Source organism: Phascolarctos cinereus, unplaced genomic scaffold, assembly GCF_003287225.1.
Source record: "Phascolarctos cinereus isolate Bilbo 61053 unplaced genomic scaffold, phaCin_HiC Scaffold_3;HRSCAF=262, whole genome shotgun sequence".
NCBI classification, from domain to species: domain Eukaryota; kingdom Metazoa; phylum Chordata; class Mammalia; order Diprotodontia; family Phascolarctidae; genus Phascolarctos; species Phascolarctos cinereus.
In genome coordinates this window covers 213,503,766-213,528,203 of record NW_027555736.1, presented here as the reverse complement: position 1 = coordinate 213,528,203, position 24,438 = coordinate 213,503,766, and the positions used below count along the sequence as shown (strand labels likewise).

The 24,438-nt window shown below is 34.9% G+C and overlaps 1 pseudogene; it reads left to right on the top strand.

The window, feature by feature from the left end:
- Positions 1-6,438: 6,438 nt before the first annotated feature.
- The window catches only part of LOC110217770 (MTOR-associated protein MEAK7-like), a 33,400-nt pseudogene continuing 15,400 nt past the window's right edge, over positions 6,439-24,438 (top strand).

The following is a 24,438-nucleotide window of genomic DNA, read 5'->3' as shown; positions in this document are numbered from 1 at the left end:
GAGATGTTATCTAAAAATATCCTATGTCTAGCATTTGGCATGCTTTCTGTGAGGACTGTTTAAAGACTTTTTTTTCTTTTATAGATTTCTTTAGGTCAGAACATTCATTAGTGCCAAGACACCACATTTAGAAGCTGCTGTAAAAAAGAGACAGGTAGGAGGATAAGCAAAATGCAGCTATTTGTGAAGTGGCATAGTAGGCAGAGAATAATGCAGTTTTGTTTGGAATTTATATATCTTTAGCAAAAGTCAGGTAGGTCCTGAAAATTATTGGGCTGGTTTGGAGAGTAAAGAAGGAAACAGTCAAGCAGTCTACTTTGACAGCTGATCTGACCAAATCTGCATTAACTTGACCCATGGCATCTACCGTATGAACTCAATTTGCTTTGGAATTATATTTGAAAGTCAGGACCTCCATCTATATCTCAGAAAGAGCTCCATGTCCAAAATGACAAAGAGTCATTTCCAAGAAAGTTTTGCAATGAAAATCTTGCTCCTTTGATCAGAAACCTTGAATTTTCTTCCTCTATCTATTCCTTAGCCTGGCATTCAGATTATGGCTCCAATTATCTATTGAGCTTTATCTTCACATACCCTGTTTTATACATCCTATGATCCATATCAATTGGAACACCTACCATTTATCAAACAAGTTTTCCCTTCTTGCCTCTAATGTTGCTCAAGTTTGTTTTTTTTTTTCCTTTCCAACTGTAATATTCTCCTCCCGGGTCCCATCTTTGTATGGCAAAATCCAACCCTTTCTTCAAGACCCAGGGCAAATGTTTTCTCCTCTATGAAGCCTGCCCACAGCTGGAAGCAATCTTTCTTTTCTGAGCTTTCAAAGAACTTTTTAGCTCTCTTGCCAACTTTCAGTCTTCTATTTTGTAATATAATTTATTAAGGGAAGTAGCATAGCTTTCTTACTAGTTAGAAAGTTCCTTGAGAGCAGAGACAGTAAAAAAAAACCACAGCATTTTCTTTATTTCTGAAGAATTTCAGATGATAATTTCTTATCATTACATAAAATAAATTATCAGTTATTCTGCTTTGGTGGGGAAAGGGAAAGGAGAAGGGGGAGAGGGAGAAAGACAGAGAGAGAGGCAGAGAAACAGAGATAGAGACAGACAGACAGAGACAGACAGAGACAGTGACAGAGAGACAAAGAGAGACAGAGAGAGAATCAATCTTTTATCACTACTAACATCTCATGTCTAAGTTTGTGTTATATTACCAGAACTCATCTCTTTTAAATTAAGCTCCTTAATAATAGATTAGCAATATAATACACAAATTCATAGTCCACTTCTTCCTCTCTTCTCACTCTTTAAACTTTTTGCAATCTCATTTTGACTTCATCATTCAACTTAAATTGTATGATCTAAGGTTTCCAATGATCTCATAATTGTAACGTCCTTTTCTTAATCCTCATCCTATTTGATCTCTTTGTAGCTTTCGAAACTGTTAATTTCCTTATTCTCTTGGAGGTTCTCTTGTTCATGTGTTTTCATGACCACTATTTCTCAGTGTCCTTTGTAGGTTCCTTATTAATGTTCCCACTTAACATGAGTATCCCCTAAGCTTCTGTCATAGACTCCCTTCTCTTTTTCCTCTACAATACTACCTTACTTGGGGAGCTCATCAGTTTATAGAAGTCCAATGTTAATCTTTATGCAGATGATTCCCAGTTCTACCAGGTCTAATCTGGTTCTTCAGCTATAGACCCATATCAGCAACTAGCTTTTGGATATCATTAATCAGATGCCCCACAGGCAAACTCAGTATGTCCCAGATATAATTCATTCCCTCCCCTTGTTACTCCCAACCCTCCCCTCTTCCGTACTTTTCTATTACTCTCAAGGGCACCACCATTGTCTCACTCATCCAGCCTTATAATCTTGGTGTCATCCTTAACTCCCCACTCTCATTCACCCTACATATACAAATCATTACAAAATTTTGTTAGTTCTTCTTTCATAGTATGTCTCATATATTTCCACTCACAAAGTTGCCATCTTAGTTAAAGCCCTCATTGGGAGAAAGGAAAGGGAAATGCATTTCTACTAGTGCCTATTATATGCCATACACTCTGATAAGCCCTTTTTAAATATTATATGTTTTTAATCCTTACAACAACCTCAAGAGGTAGGTGCTATTATTTTCCACATTTTATAATTGAAGAAATAGATATTAAGAGACTTGCTCAGGGCCACACAGCTAATAAGTGTCTGATGTCAAATTTGAACTAAGGTCTTCCTTACTCCAGACCCAGCATTCTATCCACTGAGCCGTCAGCTGCCTCCTCTGCCTTGACTATTTCAATAGCCTTCTAATTGCTCTTCTTACCTCAGGCTTCTCCTTATTCCAAATAATTTTTCACTCAGCTGCACAACTGTGTGTTTGTGTGTAAGTGTATGTTTAATTATATCTCCCTCTTAATCAATAAACCCCAATGAACTCTCATTACCTCTAGGATCAGATATAAAGCCCTCTGTTTAGAATCAAAAGCTCTTCATAGCATGGCCCATTCATTCCTTTTTTTTTCCAATCTCTTTTCATGCTACTCACTTACATACTCTCTATAATTCATCTATACAGCCTTCTTCCAGTGAACCACACATGACAAGCCATCTGGTCCAGTTTCTGTGCATTGGCCATCTCTCCTACCTGGAATGTTCCCTTTTTGCACCTCTGTATTTTACTTTCTTGGTTTCCTTCAAGACTCAGGTCAAATCCTACTTTTCTGAGAGGCATTTTCTAATTGCCCATGTTCTGGTGACTTTCCTTCTTGTATGCATAGAATTATTCACCTGTTGTCTCTCTCATTAGAACAACTTAAAGGCCATGGGACATTTGCTTAGGGTAGATAAGACAATAACTGACAACATAGAGAAGGCAATGTTGTTGAATTCTTATATCGTTTCTGTTTTCTCTACAAAGGGGAATGGCCTTTATACTGGAAATGAATGCTTAACAGGAAATTGAAACAAAGACGAGCAAGGAAATAGTAATGGAACCCTAGCTGCCCCCATACAAATTCAAATCATGTGGCCCAGATTGACCACATCCTTGTGTAATAAAAGCTTGGCATATGTGTTTCTGAGCCATGGTAAACAGGAGAAGTATCACAGGATTGGAAAAGGGCAGATCTCCTGTTTTTATTTTAAAGAAAAGAGAACAGAACCTGTAAATTATAGGCCACTGAGTTTGGCTTTACTTCCTGGGGAAATTCTAGATTACATCATTAAAAAAGAGTTTGTGAGCATTTTTTAAAAAGAGGTGTTGATAACAAAAAGCCAGCATGATTTTGTCAAAAATAAGTCATGCCAGACTAGCCTCATTTCCTTTCCTTTCCTTTCTTTTCTTTTCCTTTCTTTTCCTTTCTCCTCTTTTCTTTCTTCTCTCCTTCTCCTCCCCTTCTCTCTCTCCTCCCCATCTCATGGATGTGACTTACCAGCCAAACCAGCTTTTAGCAAAGCTTTTAATAAAGTGTCAGATGCTATTCTTCTGAAGATGGAGAAATATAGATTAAACTATAACACAATCTGATGGATTTAGAAGTGGTTAGATGGGAAGACTCAACTGGTTTAATGCCAAGAAGGCAGTGGGTCTCTAGTGGAGTACTCCAGGGATCTGTTCTTGTCACTCTGTTGTTTAACATATAAAAACAAAAGAAAACACACACACACACACACACACACACACACACACACACACACACACACCCACAACACAGTGATTTAGAGAAAGGAATAGATAGGATCTTCCTTAAATTTCAAATGACACAAAACTATAGAATGAGAGCTAATGTACTGGATGACAGTCAAGACCCAAAATAATTTCATAACTTTGGGCTGTTTCAATGAAATGTAATTCAATAGATATAAACAAAAAGTCTTATAAGTAGGCAAAAATAAATAGGCTCCACATGTATTAAGTGGGGGAAGGTATGATTAGATAGCAATTTTTCTGAAAGAAAGGCTGGGAATCATAATAGTATGCAAACTCAATAAGTCAGCAATATGATTTGGTTCAAAAAAATGTGATCTTGAGCTACATTGAGAAGGTCATAGCTTCCAGGAATAAGGAGATGATCATCCCAATTTATGCTAACTCTCATTAAGCTTCATCTGAGATAGTATGATCATTTTTGGTTGCCAAAGTTAGTTGTTCATTCTTCATTCATGAAGAGGACCAATGACATCATGAGGGTGATGTTTTGACTTATGCATGAATCGAATTTAAGTGAGGCAGAGCTGCCCAAAATCATTAGCTTCACTCTGTCTCCTCCAGCGTCATCAAAGTCCAATAGGAAAACCAAAGTCAAGATGACTGGCAATGGCCTAGGAATATGGTAGACAGAGTACCAACAAATATTAAGTTATCCAATTAAGGGACAAGCTGTTGCTCTTTTTTAACCTTTTACCCTAAGTAGTTTAACAAGCATGGAGACATGCTAGAGAATGTCCAAACTGAGATTATGAAGGGGCTTTATTTTTACAGGTAATCATATGAGAATTAACTGAAGGAAATGTAAATACTTTGATTGGAGAAGAGAATATTCAGTGGCGACATAATAATTTGTCAAATGTTTGAAGGGCTGTCATGTAGAGAAGGGGTTAGACATGTTCAACTTAGTCCCCCAAAGCAGAAACTGGAGCAATGAATGGAAGCTGAAAAGAAGACAATTTAGGCTTAATGTCAGGAAAAAAAACAAAAACAAAAACAAAACCTTTCTAACAAATAGAGCTGTCTAAAAGTGGAATGGGCTGCTCAAAGAGGCAGTAGTTTCTCCCTTTGTGGAGATCTTCAAGCAGGAGTTGAATAACTACTTATTGGTTATGTTATAGTAGAGAGATTTCTTTCAAATATGGATCTGCCTAGATGGCCTTGAAAAGTCCTATCCAGTTCTCAAATTATGTGATTCTCAATTATGAGTAGAAGTGGTATTTGAAAAGAGATTAACTCTTTCAATTAGCGAGATCCAAGGAGGCTTCATAGAGGAAGCATAGCCTGAACAGTCCTATGAAGTAGAGGTAGAGTTTTTACAGACAGAGACAAGGAGATACTCTTTCCCGGGTCTTCATGAATGCAAAGAAACAGTACCCTCTCCACAGCCCCAGAGCCTTGGGTGCTAAATCATCTTGATCTTCAACACATCATTTTGTTTATAGATAATGAAAACACAAATTTAGGAAGGAAAGGGAGCAGTATTAAGTTGGAAAAAAAGTAACTGGACAAGATTCAGAAAATCAAGTGTAGATGTTTCAAATAAGAAAATAATATCTATTTATCTGTACATCTGTAGAGATAGAAAGAAGGGAGTGAGAAGAGAGAGAGAAAAGAAAAGTTGCAAGAAATTAGAAAATGAAACCTTTGAGATTTAGAAATCCTAATTTTCTAACCAGGAAAGAATGAAATACATATATATATATATATATATATATATATATATATATATATATATATACACATTCACACACATAATGTATATTATATAATATATAATTAATATATATAATATCATATAATATACACTTATATATAATATATTATACATTGTGTGTGTATGTGTGTATATATATATATATATATATATATATATATATATATATATATATATATATATATACACACACACATACATACACACATAACCAGATCTCATGTCTAATTGCTTCTATTCATGCCAGTTAGGATGAATTCAATAAGTTGTAAAAAACAAAAACAACAAAAAATAACAGAACAACAACAACATTAACAGAAAAACTAGGGGTTGGGTTTGACTTCTATGTGTAAATCCTATGCCTTTTTTCTTTTTTTTCTTCTTAACCACAGGAAAAGTTCTTCTCTATAGGCCACCTTTCCCTCATTTTACAGTTGGAGGTGGTGAACAGGTCTGTAAGTCTTTCATTCAGGTGAATGTCAAAATTTTCATATTAAGGTTGAACAAGTTGTTTCTCCTTTAGTACAGGTGGTATGCCAGGTTACTAAGCAGGATATTCACTTGCATCACATATCCCATTATTACAGGACTGGACTTCTACAGGGTGAAAAGGCAATGCAGGGATGAATTAATGAAGTACCATGGAAAGTCTAAATAGAGACACAAGTTTTCATGTATATTTGTTTAAGGACATAGAAGTGGAACGTACTTTTCAAATGCCATGTCTAATTTAAGAGCGAGCCTGCAGTGATACCATTCAAATACCAACACATCTTTAGCCTGCTAAAAGTGATTTCAGGCAACATTACTCTGTGGAAACAATTACAACAAACATAATTGGAAAATATTTATTTTGGTGCAGTTCTTCCTTAATTAAAGCTCATTTTACATCTTGGGGAAGTAATTATTTTTCACATTGGATTGTAACACTCAGATATCTTTCAAATAAGTAAATGGAGCCTTTGTAATAGCAGCAAGGATAACTTGCAACCACCATGCGTTCTGGAAGTGGAATAGCCTTTAACATGGCCTGCAATAAAAGGCAACAAATATTAGAGTTAGAAGAAGAAGGGCTGTCCCATTATCTAACCAAAAAGCTATCTTCTGGTAACTACTCAGCCATTTTAGGATCATAGATTAAGAGGTTTGATTAAGAGCTTGTCTGACTCCTCGTGACCCCATTAGGGTTTTTCTTGGCAAAGATACTGGAGTAGTTTGTCATTTCCTCCTTCAGCTCATTCTACAGATGAAGAAACTGAGGCAAACAGGGGTAAGTAACTCGACTCAGGATCACACAGCAGTCTGAGGCCAGATTTGAATTCAGGAAGACTCTTCCTTACTTAAGGCCCAGCATTCTATCCATCATACCACCAAGCTGCCTTCCAGATAAAGAGCTACTGGCGTTCTTAAAGACTACCTAATCCAATCCTTTCATTTTGCAAATTATTCCAGTTCAATTCAAGAAATTTATGAAATCCCTGTCATACACAGAAAGCATTCCTCTAGGCACTTGCAGAGTTAGTCTAGTGGATTAGTATTCTTCCTGGTGCTTATCATTTCTATGTTATAGATTTCGCTCATGTCTGATTATTCTATGGAACTCTGATCCATTTCTTTCCATAAAGTTGCCAAAGAAGATCTACCTAATTTTAGAGGCTTCACTCACATTTTATTTACTTTACATGGCTATAAGTTGAGCATATGAGTTATTCATCTATTGTTTTTCACTCTTCCTGGTTTACATTATGGCATTTTGGCATTACTCTCCATTACCATGGCTTATATTCTGCTCACATCCACCATCCTGGCATGCATGGTAGAAATACAAATGAATAAGACATGCACCCCACCCTCATGGAGCTTACTGGCTAGTAGGAGGTTAAGAAGAAGTTAACACACTTACAAAATTAAAAAGCAGAATATTAGTAATTTGAAATTGAATTTGGACTTCAGTTCCCTCATTTGTCAAATACAGGGATTACACTACACGACCTCAAAGGAACCTTCTAACATTTAGTATATGAATCTAAAAAACAAAAGAGTATAGTGGCAAGATGAAGAATGTCCAAAACGGCTGCTTATCTTTCAAAACAAAGTCCAGTAATGGACTTGGATGAACATTATCAGCCACATCTATACAGAAAAACAACCCTGTCTAATATTGACTTATGCATCTAAATATTGAAATTGGTGTCTAAACCTTTGGAGCAATTCCCTTTGTTATATACAAAAGAAATAAACTAAAGAACATATATACACACACACACACACACACATATACATATACACACATATGTACATATATATACCTATATGTGTGTGTATATACATATATGTATATACATATATATATACATATATATGTATGTATGTGTGTGTGTATATATATATATATATATATATATATATATATATATATATATATATATATAACAAAGAAACAACAGTTGAGTAGAAAGAAGAGCCCTTGATTAGAGACATTTAAATTCATAGATGTTTGGAAAAATCACTTTTAAAATCCTAAAACTGGTATTCCTAGGCATTGCATTATTTAAAAAAAAAAAAGCTCTCACTTCTCTGAGTTCATTCAAAGCACAATTTAGAATAGAATTTCCAAACATATATATGTACATGTAATTTATATATATATATATATAGATAGATAGATAGATAGATAGATATAGATATAGATATAGATATATAGATATATAGATATATATATCTCTGTATCTATTTATAGATAGATAGATAGATAGATAGTAGTGCCCTTTCCATTCTGTTGTGGAAATTGGTATGGCTGAAAGACAACTGTTTTCATACCCCTTCCAAACGTGGTTCTGACACATCTTAGATAATGTGTGAAATGCAAGAGGAGAAATCGTCTCACTCCTCAAAAGGAACAAACAGAGCTTGACCACATGGTTTCTTCACTATGATTCATACATTTCAGGATTGTCTTGTTGAGTGTTACTTTTGTACCTGGCCTTTTTTTTTTTTCCTACCTCCCCAATGACTCTGAGATTTATACTTTAGGCAGTCATAGGAACCCATCTTTCTATTCTACAGAAACATCTAATTCATGACACAGGGAGTGCTTGAATGAGTATCTCTGTTTTTATTCTTATTAATTAATCTAATTCTAAAGGAAGAAGTGTTCTAGTCTAATAATGTAGTAGAGGGCTAGTTATTTTCATTACTTTACAAAAACTAAACTAAACAACTTTTGATCAGTGTAATAGCAAAAGTTTGAGTGTTTCCTTATCCTTGTTACTTTTAGAGCGTAGTTTTGTTATAGCTATAGTTTGCCTAGATTTTAGCACTATTTGACCAAATTTCTCACGCTGGTCTTGAGAAAAAGATGAAGAGTTGTGGACTAGATGGTAGCATATTTAGAACTCATTGAAGGACCCAACTGAAAGAGCAGCCATTGTTGATCTTATAGAAATAAACTCCTAGGGCACAGGGAAAGGCTTCAGCCTTACTGAATTTCAGCCTATTAGATTTGCTCCAGTCTTCTACATTTGTCAAGATGTTTTTAGGTATTGACTCTGTCATCCAAAATGTGTTAGCTGTCCTTCTATGTTTTGTAATCTCTATAAATCTGATTAGTCAAACTTTTTTCCAGTCATTGATAAAAATGTTAAAATGCCTTGATCAGAGCATAGATCCCCATGCCATTTCATAGGAGATCTTGTCAAGGCAATATTCAACCCTCCTTCAATCAAGAGGATCAGGACAGGGACCAGACCTAGTTAACAAATAAGCATTTGTTAAGCATCTACTATTTTTCTAGGCAGGATGCTAGGTATTGGGAAGTGAAACAATCCTCCAGTTGTGTTCTAATCAGGGCAGGGCACAGTAGAACTGTTATGTCCACTAGATTATATACTCCTTGAGGGCACAGACTGTTTTTTGCCTCGTTTTGTATCCTTAGAACTTAATACAGGGCAGCTAGGTGGCACAGTGGATAGAGCACCGGCCCTGCATTCAGGAGGACCTAGTTCAAATCTGGCTTCAGACACATAGCACTTACTAGCTGTGTGACGGGCAAGTCATTTAACCCCATTGCCTAGCCAAAAAAAAAAAAGAACTTAACACAGCACCTGGCATATGATAAGTAATATTGATTATTGATTGATTGATTAATTGGTGTCCTGTGCTAGAGCCTATTCTAGAACTCTGAAATTGCCTGCTGGATCATCACATAAATGTAAGACATTTCAATATATCAAATAAAGACCAAAAGGCCCTGTAGTCTATGTGGATATTATACTAGAATACTCTATATGTTATTCTCATCTCCTGTTTCCTTCTCAGTTCAGTTAAATGAATGGTTATAAACTTTAGAAAATGCAGGTCAAAACACCAAAACAAAACTTTTTTAACATTTAATTTTTTTCCTAATTACATGTGCACCAAAATTTTAAACTTTTTTTTTTTTAAATTTTGAGTTCCAAATTTTCTCCCTCCTCTCCTCCTTTTTGCTTGAGAAAGCAAGCAAGTTGATCTAGATTATACATGTGCTGTCAGGCAAAATATTTCCATATTAACTATGTTGCAAAAGAAAACACAGATCAAAAACCAAGAATAATAAAGTTTACAAAAGTATGTTTCACTCTGTATTCAGATGCCATAAGTTCTTTCTCTGGAGGTTGATAACATTTCGTCATAAGTTCTTAGGAATTGTTTGGGATCATTATAGTGCTGATAACAGTTAAGTCATATACAGTTGATTATCATGTAATATTGCTGTTACTGTGAACAATGTTCTGGTCCTGCTCATTTCACTTTGCAGTAGCCTGTGTAAGTATACCAAGGTTTTTCTGAAAGCATCTTACTGGTCATTTCTTATATCTTAATAGTATTCCATCACAATCACATGCCACAACTTATTTAATCATTTCCCAAATGATGGGTATCCACTCCATTTTCAATATTTTTCCACCACAAAAAGAGCTGCTATAAATACATTTGCACATATAGGTCTATTTCTTTTTCCTTTGATCTCTTTGGGGCACAGAGCTAGTATTACTATCGCTTGGTCAAAGAGTATGCACAGTTTAATAGTCCTTTGGGTATAGTTCCAAATTGCTCTCCAGAATGTTTGGATTAGTTCACAACTCCAACACAAACCTTTAATTTGGTTTGAAACCACCATAACTTCTGCTCCTAAAGCTGATACTCACCATATGAAGCTCCACTACTCATTTCCTTTACTTTCTCCTATCAGTCTTATTTACTGTTTCTAGCCTAATACTTTGTAATCACATTTTTCTCAGAAGGTCCCTTTGAAATTAGTGAAAGACAAGTATTCTTATCTCCATTTTACAGAAGGCATAGAGATATTTAAAGTCATTTTTAATACCACAAAGTAAATGTGTCAGAAGAGGACTAGAACCCAGAAGCTTTATGCTCATTCCTATGTGCCTCACTGACTCCTGTTAGGACAGAGAAGAAGACTAACATCATCCAATAATTTTGGCTCCCTATCAAAAATTCTAGTCTGCTCTATCCCCTACATGATAAGTAGTTTTATAGCCTCTCTTTACACTCTTGGCTCTCCATAGTCCTGCCTTTTTGTCAGTCTGTGTCCACAATTACTTGATAAAGCATCTGGTTTTTATTTCCAATGGTTTGTCAGTTACCATTCACTGTCAGATAAAGGAAAGTGATGAATCAGAGTCTGCAAAAATATGAGGAAGGTGATGCCTTGTATGCCTTCCCATTTATGTCATTTTAATCACCATAAAGAATCATCTCTAAAGAACCATCTTTTTTTTTTTTAACCCAACCAGTGATTTCATCTGTGTAGGAATGTGAGAAGCTTTCTCTATAAAGGTGGATAAGCAACTTCTCTGTAACTTAGAGTGTTAGAGCATTCTTCAAGGCAGTAAGAGGTTAAGTGACTTTTTTCAATCATAGGCACAATATGTGTCAGGGGAAGAATTTTTGCCCAGGTCTTTCTGACTCTATGGCTAGCTCTTTACCCCACTATACCATGCTGCCTTTTCCAGTGCAGAACAAATGAAGAAAAGAAATGCCTTACTGAGAGAGATCCATGCTCAATTAGATTAGAATTATATTTCTCCCAATGATAATATAGGAAAGGGAGTGGAAATCGAAATCTATCAGCCTCAGATGTTGGGGTGACGTGCAAACATCCACTGTTTTCCTACATCTCTGAAAAGTCCATGACTTCTTCTCTTGCTCCTTGTTCTACTCTTGCCTCCTCAATATAGACTTCCCCAAAGTCATTATGTTAAAAAAAAAAATTCTCTTGGCAGAGCCAAGATGGCAGAGTAAAAGCAGTGACTTGCTTGAGCTCTCCCTCAGACCCTTCCAAGTACCTGCAAAAATGACTCTAAACAAATTCTAGAGCAACAGAACCCACAACAATACAGAGCAAAGCAAATTTCTAGCCCAAGACAACCTGGATGGTTGATGGGAAAGGTCTGTTGTGCCAGGCAGGGAAAGGAGCACAGTTTAGCATGGGCAAACCTTGGAACAGGCCTCAGGGGACTGAATCACTGGCAGCTGTGGCAGTTTCCAGACTTCTCAACCCACAAACATCAAAGAAAACTTAGAAGATCAGTAGGAAAGTTCTGTTCGACCTGGGTGAGAGAGCAGCATGGTGAGGCCTCAGGCCTAGCACAGTTTGAGGGCAGTGGCAATGATGATAGCTTCCGGACCTCTTGACCCACAGATGGTGGGTGGATCAAATGGCTGATCAGAGAATAATTGCAGGGATCTCTTTTCTGGTGCTAATGCAGGATTTTGTTGCTTGGCTTGTGTTTGGATATGGGCCAAAGTACTGGGTGGCGGTCCTGGGGCAAGGAGGAGCGCTGGTATGGCAGAGCTTGTGGTGGCTGTGGATAGAGGCATAGTTCCAAAGCAGAAAAGAGTGCTTGTGGTCACTCATAGACCAGAGTACAGGCCAGAAAAAGAGTAAACACCTCACCTCTGATCATGCCACCTTAGAAGAACTTTTATTGGTCCCTAGAAGTATTTCTGAAAACAGCTGCACAACACCCCTGAAGCTTGGGACAGTACACCCTCTACACTGGAAGCAGACCCCTACCTTAACAAAGAGTTTAAAACTTAAGTAACTGGCTGGGAATATAAGCAAACCGTCCAAAAATAAGTCAGACCATAGAATCTCACACTGGTGACAAAAGAGATCAAAACATCCAACTAGAAGAAAACAAAGTCAAAGCTCCTACATCCAAAGCCTCCAAGAAAGATATGAATCAGTTCTAGGCCATGGGAGAGCTCAAAAGGGATTTTGAGAAGCAAGTAAGAGGAGTAGAGGAAAAACTGGGAAGAGAAATGAGACTGATGCAAGAAAATCATGAAAAACAAGTCAACAGCTTGCTAAAGGAGACCCCAAAAAATACTGAAGAAAATAACACCTTAAAAAATAGCCTAACCCAAATGGCAAAAGAAGTCCAAAAAGCCAATGAGGACAAGAATGCCTTAAAAAGCAGAACTGGCCAAATTGAAAAGGAAGCCCAAAAGCTTACTGAAGAAAATACTTCCTTAAAAATTAGAATAGAGCAATTAGAAGCTAGTGACTTTATGAGAAATCAAGACTCTGTAAAACAACTATGAAAGAATGAAAAAATAGAAAACAACATGAAATATCTCATTGGAAAAACAACTGAGCGAACTTAAAAATTATTGGAGTATCTGAAAGCTATGATCAAAAAAAGAGCCTAGACATCATCTTTCAATAAATTATCGAGGAAAAGTGCCCTGATACTCTAGACCCAGAGGGTAAAATAGAAATGGAAAGAATCCACCAATCACCTCCTGAAAGAGATCTCCAAAGGAAAACTCCTAGGAATATTATAGCAAATTCCAGAGTTACCAGGTCAAGGAGAAAATATTGCAAGCAGCCAGAAAGAAACAATTCAAGTATTGTGGACACACTATAAAGATAATGCAAGATTTAGCAGCTTCCATATAAGGGATCAGAGGGCTTGGAATATGATATTCTAAAGGTCAAAGGAGCTAGGATTAAAACCAAGAATCACCTACCCAGCAAAACTGAGCATTATCCTTCAGGGGAAAAAATGGACATTCAATGAAATAGACTTTGAAGCGTTCTTGATGAGGAGACCAGAACTGAATAGAAAGTTTAACTTTCAAATACAAGACTCAAGAAAAGCATGAAAAGGTAAGCAGGAAAGAGAAATCATAACGAACTTATTAAAGTTGAACTGTTTACATTCGTATATGGAAAGATGATATTTGTAACTCATGCGACTTTTCTCAGTATTAGGGCAGTTAGAGGGTGTGTGTGTATGTATGTATATATATGTATACATAATATATATATATATATGTATATATATATATATATATATGTATACATATATATATATGTATACATATATATATATGTAAAACATGTGTACATATAATGTGTGTATATATAATGTGTGTGTATATATATATATATATATATATATACACACACACATACAAAGAAGGCACCATGTGAGTTAAATACAAAAGGATGATATTTAAAAAATAAAATTAAGGGGTGAGAGAGGATTGTACTGGGAAAAAGAGAAAGGAAGAGGTAGAATGGGGTAAATTATCTTACATAGGAGGCACGAAAAAGCTTTTACAGTGGAGGGGAAGGGGGGGAGGTAAGAGGGAATGAGTGAATGTGACTCTCATTGGATTTGGCTTAAGGAAGAAATAACATACACACTCAATTGGGTATGGAAATCTATCTTACCCTACAGGAAAGTAGGGGGGAAGGGGATAAGAGTGGGGGGGGATGACACAAGGGAGGGTAGATTTGGGGAGGGGTAATCAGAAGCAAACACTTTTGAGGAGGGACAGGGTCAAAGGAGAGAATAGAATAAATGGGAAGTGGGATAGGATGGAGGGAAATGTAGTTAGTCTTCATGACATGACTATTATGGAGGTGTTTTGCATGACTACAAATGTATAGCCTTGATCAAATCGCTTGCCTTCTCAATGAGAGTGGGTGGGGAGTGAGGAAGAGAGAGAATTTGGAACTCAGAGTTTTAATAATAAATATGAAAAATTGTTTTTACATGTACCTGGGAAAGAAGATATACAGGTAATGAGGTATAGGAAGGTATCCTGCCCTGCAGGAAAATAGAATGGGAAGGGGGAAAGAGAAAGGTTAAGGGGGTGATAGAAGGGATGGTAGATTGGGGGGAGGGGTATTCAGAAAGCTAGCCATATTGGGGTGGGATGAGGGGAGAGATGAGGAGAAAAATTGGAACTCAAAATCTTGTGGAAGTTAATGTTGAAAACTAAAAATAAATAAATTAATTTAAAAAAACCCATTCTCTTCTTTCTATCCTTTCTCTTGCTTATCTCAAATGGTGCAACATCTTCAGTGGGAATCCCTATACAGAAAACTCTGAGATTCATGTATCTAGTTCCAATATCATATAGTAATATTTCATAGAACCCCAGATTTGGTGTTCCAGCTCTACCACTAAAACCTGTATGACTTTTGGTGAATGAAAACCATTTGAAGTCTCAGTTTTATCATCTGTTAAATGAGGATGTTTAACTAATCAGAGGTGTCAAACTCACAACCAATAAGTTGTAAGCAACTGCAAAACTCCTAAATGTAGCTGAATAAGATTTAAATGAAATAGGCAAATGTTTAGCTAACTAATTAACTAGATAAAGGGATAAAATACAATAAAACATAGATAATGTTAATTTGTGGTTTTCTAAGCCAATATGTGGCAGTGATCCTTTTCTATTTGAATTTGACACCCCTGAATTGTATGATTTCCATGGTTCTTCCTACCTCCAAATGCTAGGATTCTATTGATGATAGTTTCCCTTTCTTTAGCTTCTGCTTCCTCTGTTGTTAGATCAATATTCCAGGAACAAAATATTAATGATGTCACTTTGATGCTAAAACCAAGCAAAAAAAAAAAGCAAATAAGTGATTTTGTCTATTATAAACACACATACATACTCCTTTATAATGTTAGGGCAGGGGGTAGGGAAGAATTTTAAAAAAGGGGAAAAAGAAGAAATCATTTCATTTCACATTTGAAAGGAATTGCAAGTTGTGCATAGTAGATTTGCAGTTTCACATGCAATCATATTTTTTTTATTGTACTATGTTATGGAAATGTTTGTTTTATTCTATAAATTAAAAATAAAATAAATTTTTAAAAAATTATAAAATAAATGTTAACAATGAAAACTACCACCAAAACCACCAAGCAAGCAACATTCAAAACTTCTTGGGCATCTCCTAAATAAAATCAAAATTCCTTAGCCTATCAGTCAAGATTCTTCAAAATAATGTACCAGTTTTATCCCCTCTGTCAGTTAAGTGGTGTAGTGAATACAGTAATAGGCCTAGAGCCAGGAAGACTTGAGTTCAAATCCAATCTCAGAGACTTACTGTATGGTCCTGGGCATGTCCCTTAACCTCTTTTTTCTCCTGGTTTCCTCAACTGTATAATAGAGATTATTGTAACATCTATCTCCCAGGGTTGTTGTGAGGATCAAACGAGGTAATATTTTTAAATATGCTCAGTAAGGTGCCTAGTATAGTGCAGGTATTTAATAAATGTTTATTTCTTTACCTTGCTTCCTTCTTCCTGTAAAATGTCAGAATGGAAGTTTTAAAAATTCAGTCCAAACAAAAGTTTCCAACCATCTAGAGTTTTGTCGTTGTGAAGACAATATATTGCACTTTGTTTTAGAAGTTAATTGGTGTACTGGTTTCTCCATGTGCTAGTTATGTAACTTAGGGCAAGTCACTTATGTTACTCTTAACTTTTTCATCCATGAAATTAAGAGGTTGCATTAAATGGCACTTCCATCTGAAACAGTCTATCAGCTTCCACCTAATACTACCAATAATGACATAATTATTTTATCTACCTGATTTGGAATAATAACATCAAAATTACAACTTTATGTTGGCCATCTCATTGAGTAAGATGAAAGAGATAATAATAACAGCTTATATAGGGTTTTTAGGTTTACTAATTGTCTTGTCTACACTATGACATCGTAACCTTATAACTCTGTCAGATAGGTTTTATTACTTTCTCCATTTTATATTTTTCATTTTTTCAATGATGATTTGTAAATCTCATTCATAACCATAATCATAATCAAGTGGGATATATGGTGAATTTTTAGAAAAGTAACCCTGAAAATAGGTCACCATTTTGATATGTAACAAATACTGTAAACTAAGTTTTTATTCATATATCTTATACTAAGATTTTATTCATTTTAATAGCCAGTTGCTATGTTCTGTAGTAGGACTTTTAATTCATATTTTCTCTACTTTCTTCATCCTCTCTATGTTTGGATGGAATACACTTTTTTTTTTTTATAATCAAAACTCCTCAAAGCATTTCCTTTTGAAAAGGTTAGAGTCAACATGACACATTTTGGTAACTGCGAAAATAGCTTTCAGGGGCATTATTTCACTTTTGACAGAAACCACAAACTATCACTCCCTTCCAATTCTCTGCGTTTAAGAAGGGAGAAGAAAAGTCCTCAAATATCAACTCCAAGAACATTCTTTTTTCCCCTTAATATGAGGAAGAAAATACATTCTTCTAAACCACTTGAAACAACAATAAAATGGGAAAGAATATTATGGGGGGACATTCTTTACAGAAACAGTCATTAAAACTGAGGTTGGGCACATGTACAAGAAAATTATATGTGCTCAATGGGATGTGATCTGTGAAGGTGGCAGCACTGGGAAGAGGGATTACTATTTCTATATATCACTTAAGTAGCTAGTTGTAAAATATTGACCAAATGAGTCTTTTCTTCAATCCAGTTTTGTATCACATGAACAGGCTTAGATTAAATCTATTTATTCTTCTCTAGTCAAGAAATAAGTGAAGATTTCCACTGTATTAGTTTTTTTCTGATTTTATTTTTAATTTTTATTTGTATTTCCACATTCTCTCCCTCCCTCTATCCCCTACCATATAGATTGAGAATGCAAGAAATGATACCTAATATATATATATGTAGTGATGTAAAACATATTTCTACATTGCTCATGTTCTTTAAAAAAAAAGGAAGTGTATACACACACACACACACACTCTGGATCTATCAGTTCTCTGTCTACAAGTGGATACAATTTTGTGTCATTAATCTTTTGGAGTTGTGGTGTATAGTTATATTGATCAGAGTTATTACATCTTTCACAATTAATTTTCTTTATGATATTGCCATTACTGTACAGATTGTTCTCCAGGATCTGTTCACTTTATTTTACATCAATTCATATGGATGTTTCAAGGTTTTTCTGGAAGCATCCTGCTCAACATTTCTTATAGAACAATAGAATTCCATCACATTCATACACAATAACTTGTTCAGCCATTCTCCTGTTGATAGGCATCCCCTCAGTTTCCAATTCTTTGCTACCACAAAAAGAGTTCCTATAAATATTTTTGTACATGTGGATCATTTTCCTTATTTGAAAAAAAATCCTTAAGATATAGTCCTACTAGTAGTATTGCTGGGTCAAGGCATATGCACAGATTTTTAGCCATTTGGGCATAGTTCTATATTGTTCTCAGGATGAATGGACTAGTTCACAGGTCTGCCAATAGTGTTTTCCCACATCCTCTCCAGCATTTATCATTTTTCATTTCCGTCACGTTAGACAATCTCATGGTTGTGAAATGTCAACTTGGAGTGGTTTTATTATGCATTTCTCTAATTATTACTGGTTTTTAATATTTTTATATGTCTATCAATAGTTTTGATTTATTACTCTGAAAATTTCCTGTTCATATCTTTGGACTATTTAGCAATTATAACTTTTTTCTTATAAATTCGCCTTAGTTCCCTGTATATTTGAGAAATGAAACTTTAATAAGATAAATTTACTACAGAATTTCCTCCTAGTTTCTTGTTTTTCCTTCTAATTTTGATCACATTAATTTTGTTTGTGCAAAGTCTTTTTAATCTAATGTAATAAAAATATGAATTTTTCCTCCTACGAACCTCTGTATCTCTTGATTGTTTACCAATCCTTTTTCTATACATGGGTCACAGTAATTTCTTCCAGGCTCCCAGAATTTGCTCACAATATAACCTTTTATGTCTAAATCATGTACCAATTTTATGCTTATCTTGGTACACAATGTGAGACATTGGTCCATGTCTAGTTTCTGCAAGACTATTTCCCAGTTTTCCCAGCAGTTTTTGTGAAATTGTGAGTTCTTGCTCAAATAGTTAGGATCTTTGGGTTTATCAAACATGAGGCTACTGTGCACACTTGTTTCTCCATATTAAGTACATAATCTGTTCCACTGATTGATCACTCTATTTCTTAGCCAGTATCAAATTTTAGATTACTGCTTTGCAAAATAGTGTGAGATATGATACTTCTAAGTCACCTTTCTTCATATTTTTCTATTGATTTCATTGATATCCTTAACCTTTTGTAATTCCAAATCAACACGCTAAGTATTTTTTCTAGGTTTCTAAAGTAATTTTATATTAGTTTAAGTAAGGTAAATAATATCATAATTTTTATGTTGATTCAGCCCACCCATAAGAAAGTAATTTTTTCCAATTATTTAGATGTCTTTATTTGTGTGAAGCATTTTATCATTATGTTCATATAATTCCAGTCTGTCTTGAAAAATAGACTCCCAAGTATTTTATACTGTACACAGATATTTTAAATAGAATTTCCCTTTCTATCTCTTCCTGCTAGGTTTTATTATTTATATATAGACATGCCAGTGGTTTTTGTGAGTCTGTTTTATATCCTGCAATTCTGATAAGTGTTGTTTCAATAGTTTTTTTATTGTTGTTGTTGATTCTCTAGGATTCTCTAAGTATATCAACATATCATCTGCAAAGAATGATTGTTTTGTTTCTGTGTTGCATATTTTTATTACTTCAATTTCAAGTGCTTCCTATAGCTAGTATTTCTAGTACAACATTGAATAATAGTAATGATAATAGACACTCCTGTTGAATTTAAAGTCAAATTTTCTACTTAGCTCTGGTCTTTTTTTTTTTTATCAGGAATGTTTAAAAGTCCTCTATTTGATTAACTCATTTTTCCCCTCCAAGTATTATGCTCAGTTTTGTTGGGTTGATTATTCTTGGTTATTATCTAGGATATTTGTGCAGGTTTCCTAGATGATTTCTTGAAATATAATGTCTAGTCTCTTTCTTTAATAGTGGTTTTCAGGTACTCTAATACTTGTAAAATTCTCTGTCCTTAATCTATTTTTCAGGCCAGTTGTTTTTCCACCACCATCACTACCACCACCACCACCACCACCACCACCACCAAAAGGAGATATTTCACTCTTTTTTTTTTGCTATTTTTTCAGTCTTTTGACATTATTTGAGTGTTTTATTGATTCCTCAGGGAATCATTAGGTTCTACTTGTCCAATTCTAATTTTTAAGGAATTCTTTTCTTCAGTGAGCTTTTGTAACTTTCTTTTCCATTTGGTTAATTCTTACTTTCTAAGGAGTTCTTTGCATTAGCAAATTTTTGTACCTCTTTTTCCATTTGGCTAATTCTGTTTTTGTAAAGTCTTATTTTCTTTAGTATTTTAGCGCCTCCTCTGCCACGCCATTGTCTTCTCATACATTTTTTCCTTTGTTTTCATTTCTTTACCTAATTTTTCATCCACCATACTTACTTGATTTTGAAAAAAAAACTTTTTGAGTTCTTCCAGGGATTTTTATTTGGATTGTGTCAAATTCTTTTTTTTTTTCCTTTGAGGCTTTCCCTCTTTCTGTTTTCACTTCATTTGTTGTTGGTGGTGTTGTTGTTTTTCCTGAATTTGTACCTGGAACTTACCCATAACCATAGAAGTTTTTTTTTTGGTAGATTATTTTTTGTTGTTTGAACATTTCTTTTTCTTTCTTTTTTTTTTTTACTTTGAACTTTATGTTAAATTTAGGCTCTGTTTCTGGCATAGGGACAGGAAGAGGGACTTTCTCAAGCTTTCAGATTTTTTCACACTGCTGTTTTCAGAGCTACTTCTGAAGATTTAGGAGTTTTTGGTTCTTTAATGTGATGTGATCTAAGGAGAGGTTGGCTCACTGCTCTAATGGTCTTCACTCTTGTCCTTGTCCAAAAAGGTCTCTGTTCCATCGGGACTAGAAATAATACTGTGCCGCAAGGCTACCACTTTCTCTTGACTGAAAATGTTCCTCTCCACATTTAAAATATGACCCAGAAGTGGGTATATGTAATAAAGTTGCCAAACAGCATATGTTCCTACATCCAGTGCTAGCACAGGGATCCCCTGTATTTCTTTTTCACCATTTGCCAGCTCTCCTTACCAGTTCTCTGACTTGAGAGCTCCCAAAGCTACTACTGCTTCTTTTATCACATAGTACCATCATTGGTGTTACACTCATGTGGGCTTCAGGTCAGCTTCCACTTCTGTGTGCAGGTCTCTCTTTCCTACCTCCTAAGTTCTCTTGGGCTACAAGAATCTCTCTCTCTCTCTCTCTCTCTCTCTCTCTCTCTCTCTCTCTCTCTCTCTCTCTCTCTCTCCCTCCCTCCCTCCCTCCCTCCCTCCTTTCCTCCTTTTTTTGGTTATGCCACTCTAGAATTTAAGTTGAGGTGTTAATTTAAATTTGTTTGCAGGCAAATGTTGGGAGAGCTCAGTTAAGTGCTTTCTCTGCTCCGCTATTTTGGCTTTGCCTATGGAACTTTGTCTCCAATTAATTTTTAATGTATACTTCCAAGAGTCTTTCAGAAAATACTTTTTTTTTTGTATGATGGTCCACATTCAGTTTCCTCCAATGGTCTATCATATCTAATCTTTCTAAAATTCTGATCATCTGCTTAACTCTTTCTTATTTATTTTATGGTTAGATATTTCTGAGAGGGGAAAGTTAAGGTCCCCCACCACTATAGTTTTAATGTATATTTCTCCTAATAACATACTTAACTCTTCTTTTAAGAATTTGGATGCTCTGCCATTTGGTGCACATATGTTCATTGTTGATTTTAATTCATTATCTGTGATACCTTTTAGCAACACACAATTTTCTTAATTATCATTTTTAATTAAATCTATTTTTGCTTTTCCTTTGTCTGGGATCATGATTGCTACCCCTATCCTTTTTTACTTCAGATAAAGCATCATATATTCTGTTCTAGTCCCTTATTTTAAATCTTTCTATTTCAAGTGTGTCTCTTATAAACAACATATAATCAGATTCTAGTTACTAATATATTCTTCCCTCTTCCATTATATGGGCGAGTTCATGCTATTCACATTTACAATTGTGATTGGTAATCTTATTCTCTTCTATTTATCCTTTGTGCCCCTCTTCAAAAGTCTGTTTTATTTCTGACCATTTCCCAACTTCCCTCTTATCACAACCACACTCTGTTTCTCTTAACCCCTTCCCCTCCTACCTCCCTGTTTAGAAGATGAAAAGCAGGAAATTTTTTCTTTTAGGTTGTTGTGACTCTCTTTTTTTCATGATCTTGGAAATATAACTGACTGTTTCTATAATCAGGTCTGCCTATTCTTTCAGTACTTGATATAATTCATCTGGACCAGGTGACTTAATCACGGTTTGCTATCTCTCTTTCCTATGAATTCTTTGATATCATCTTTCTCAAAATAAAGGGTTGGTGTGAGACTAAGCTTGGATTTCTTCTCATTATTGCAAAGCTAATAGAAAATGGTTACTTTAACCCACAGGTTCAATCATTTCTTTTTTTACAACTTATTCTCTCACTGAGAATTACTATAATTTTTCTTCCTTATTTCTTATTTCCTTATTCCTTATTTCCTTCAACTTTGAATTAAAAGAAATTTTCCTCCCCTTCAGGATTTTAAGGGTAACCCTGAGAATGTAGAGGTGGCTTCTCTAACATTATTACTCATAAACCTTACTATGTTTTATTTATATTGGGAATAGCCTATTAGTCATTTTGTTCCATCATCCCTATGACAAAGGTGTTTTTTTTCTTTGTGAGAGAAAATGGAAACAAAATAAGAATTTAGTCTTTTTTTCTCTTTTCAGTTATCCTTATCTTATCTACCATCATCAAAGGACTTATCTCTTCCTTGATCCTATTTTCCCCAAAGCAGAAAAAATAAACAAAGAAAATCCCCCCAAAAACTCCACCACCAACACCACCAAACAAAATATTCTTTTTAATGTCCTTAGCTTTACTGAATTGCTTCAGCTGAAACTGAAATTTAACATTTGTTATACTGTTTTTATGGAATCATGCCATACTCTTACTTTTATCTTCTGTTGTTTGGCATATCTTCTGTGCATTTTAAAAATCTTACTAGATTTAGTGATTACTATTGCATCCATATCTTCCATTTCTTCACATCCATTTTTTCTCATCACTGGAATTATTTTCTTTTATGTCTTCAGAATATCATCCTTGACCATCGTATATCTCTTTGAGTATGACTTTTCTTATAGCACTTTTGATGATGGGAACCTACATTTCTTTCCTATGAACTCTTTGAAATCAGTTTTCCCAAAATCTAAGTAGGTATCAGAAATGCTTGGATTTCTTCTCATCTATTGGAAACTCCAAGAGAGAGTTACTTTTTTCCAGAGTTTCAATCATTTCTTCTTTCACAATTAATTCTCTCACTGAGAATTAAATCCAGGAATATGTTTTATCTCCTCTTCAACTTTTGAAGTAAGGGAACTTTCTTCTTCTTCATCTCCCAGTGTTCTAAGGGTAATTCTGATGATTGGATTGGGGGAGGTATTTCTCTAACATTGTCACTCATGAACCCACATTACAATATTCTTCTTTGATTATTAGTTAATATCAATTAGCCAGCCAAAGTTACCTAGCTTTTAGTAACCAATATTTACTAATGTGAAATAGTAAGAATAATTGCTACTTAACATGTTCCAAATCAGGGGTACACTCTGCCACAAATATATCCAGCATCCAGAGGAAAAATGGGTTCAAGTTTCACCGAGCACATATGACAAAGGGTAACACAGCTTCTGCTTGGAAGGAGTCCTCTTTTCTCTTGGTGAGATGCTCATGAAGTTCTTGATATATATATATATATATATATATGGATGTATGGATGTATATATGTATGTATGTAAGTATATGTATATATGTATATGTATATATGTATGTATGTAAGTATATGTATATATGTATATGTATGTATATATGTATATGCATTTTTTTTACTATACTCCTGAAAAAGTCAAGAAGCATCCTTTACCCTTTGCTTCTAGCTTATCCTAGTCTCTCAATGCAGATACTAATGTCAGCCATTGTTATTCTGAAGACATTGCTAGGTTTCCAATGATAAACTCCAAATATTTTGACCTTTTGAAGTTCACAAAACCACACTGTGGTCAAGGTGTGCAGAATAAAGGCTTACTCCTCCTCCTCCCTCCCTCATCTCAAATCATTCTCTCAGGAGCTTGGTTGAAACTGTTCTAACACTAGGCTGAAGTGCAATTGGAATATTCTATTTCAAGAGAGCTTGCTATTTTATCCGATTTCCACAGGGCATGACTGAATCTCACCAATCTCAATTCAATCACTGCCATCTCATTTCATCTGCTAACTGAAAGCCTTTTAATCTTTCCAAAGTAGTTACAGACCTTTATGCCTTTAGTTTATTTAATAAGGATCTTTAAGAATTATTCTCATCTAATTCATAAATTTGATAAATTAATTAATTGACAAGTCTGGATTTTCTATGCTAGTTTGGGTCAAGGTGGACCCCTACCTTCTTATAGGAATAACTTTCATATCAGCAATGGGTTATTTTCTATCAGTTAAAAATATAACGCATTTCATTTTTATAATTTAATGGTTGTTACTTATGTCCATCACTTACAAATTCTTTTGTCAAAGAAAGTACTCATGACAAACATTGTAAAGCTACTTCATTGTAGTCTATTATCCTTTGGTCTCCCTCATTCCTTTTTCTTCATTCCTGTTTACCAATGTGGTATTCACTATCTTTAAATATT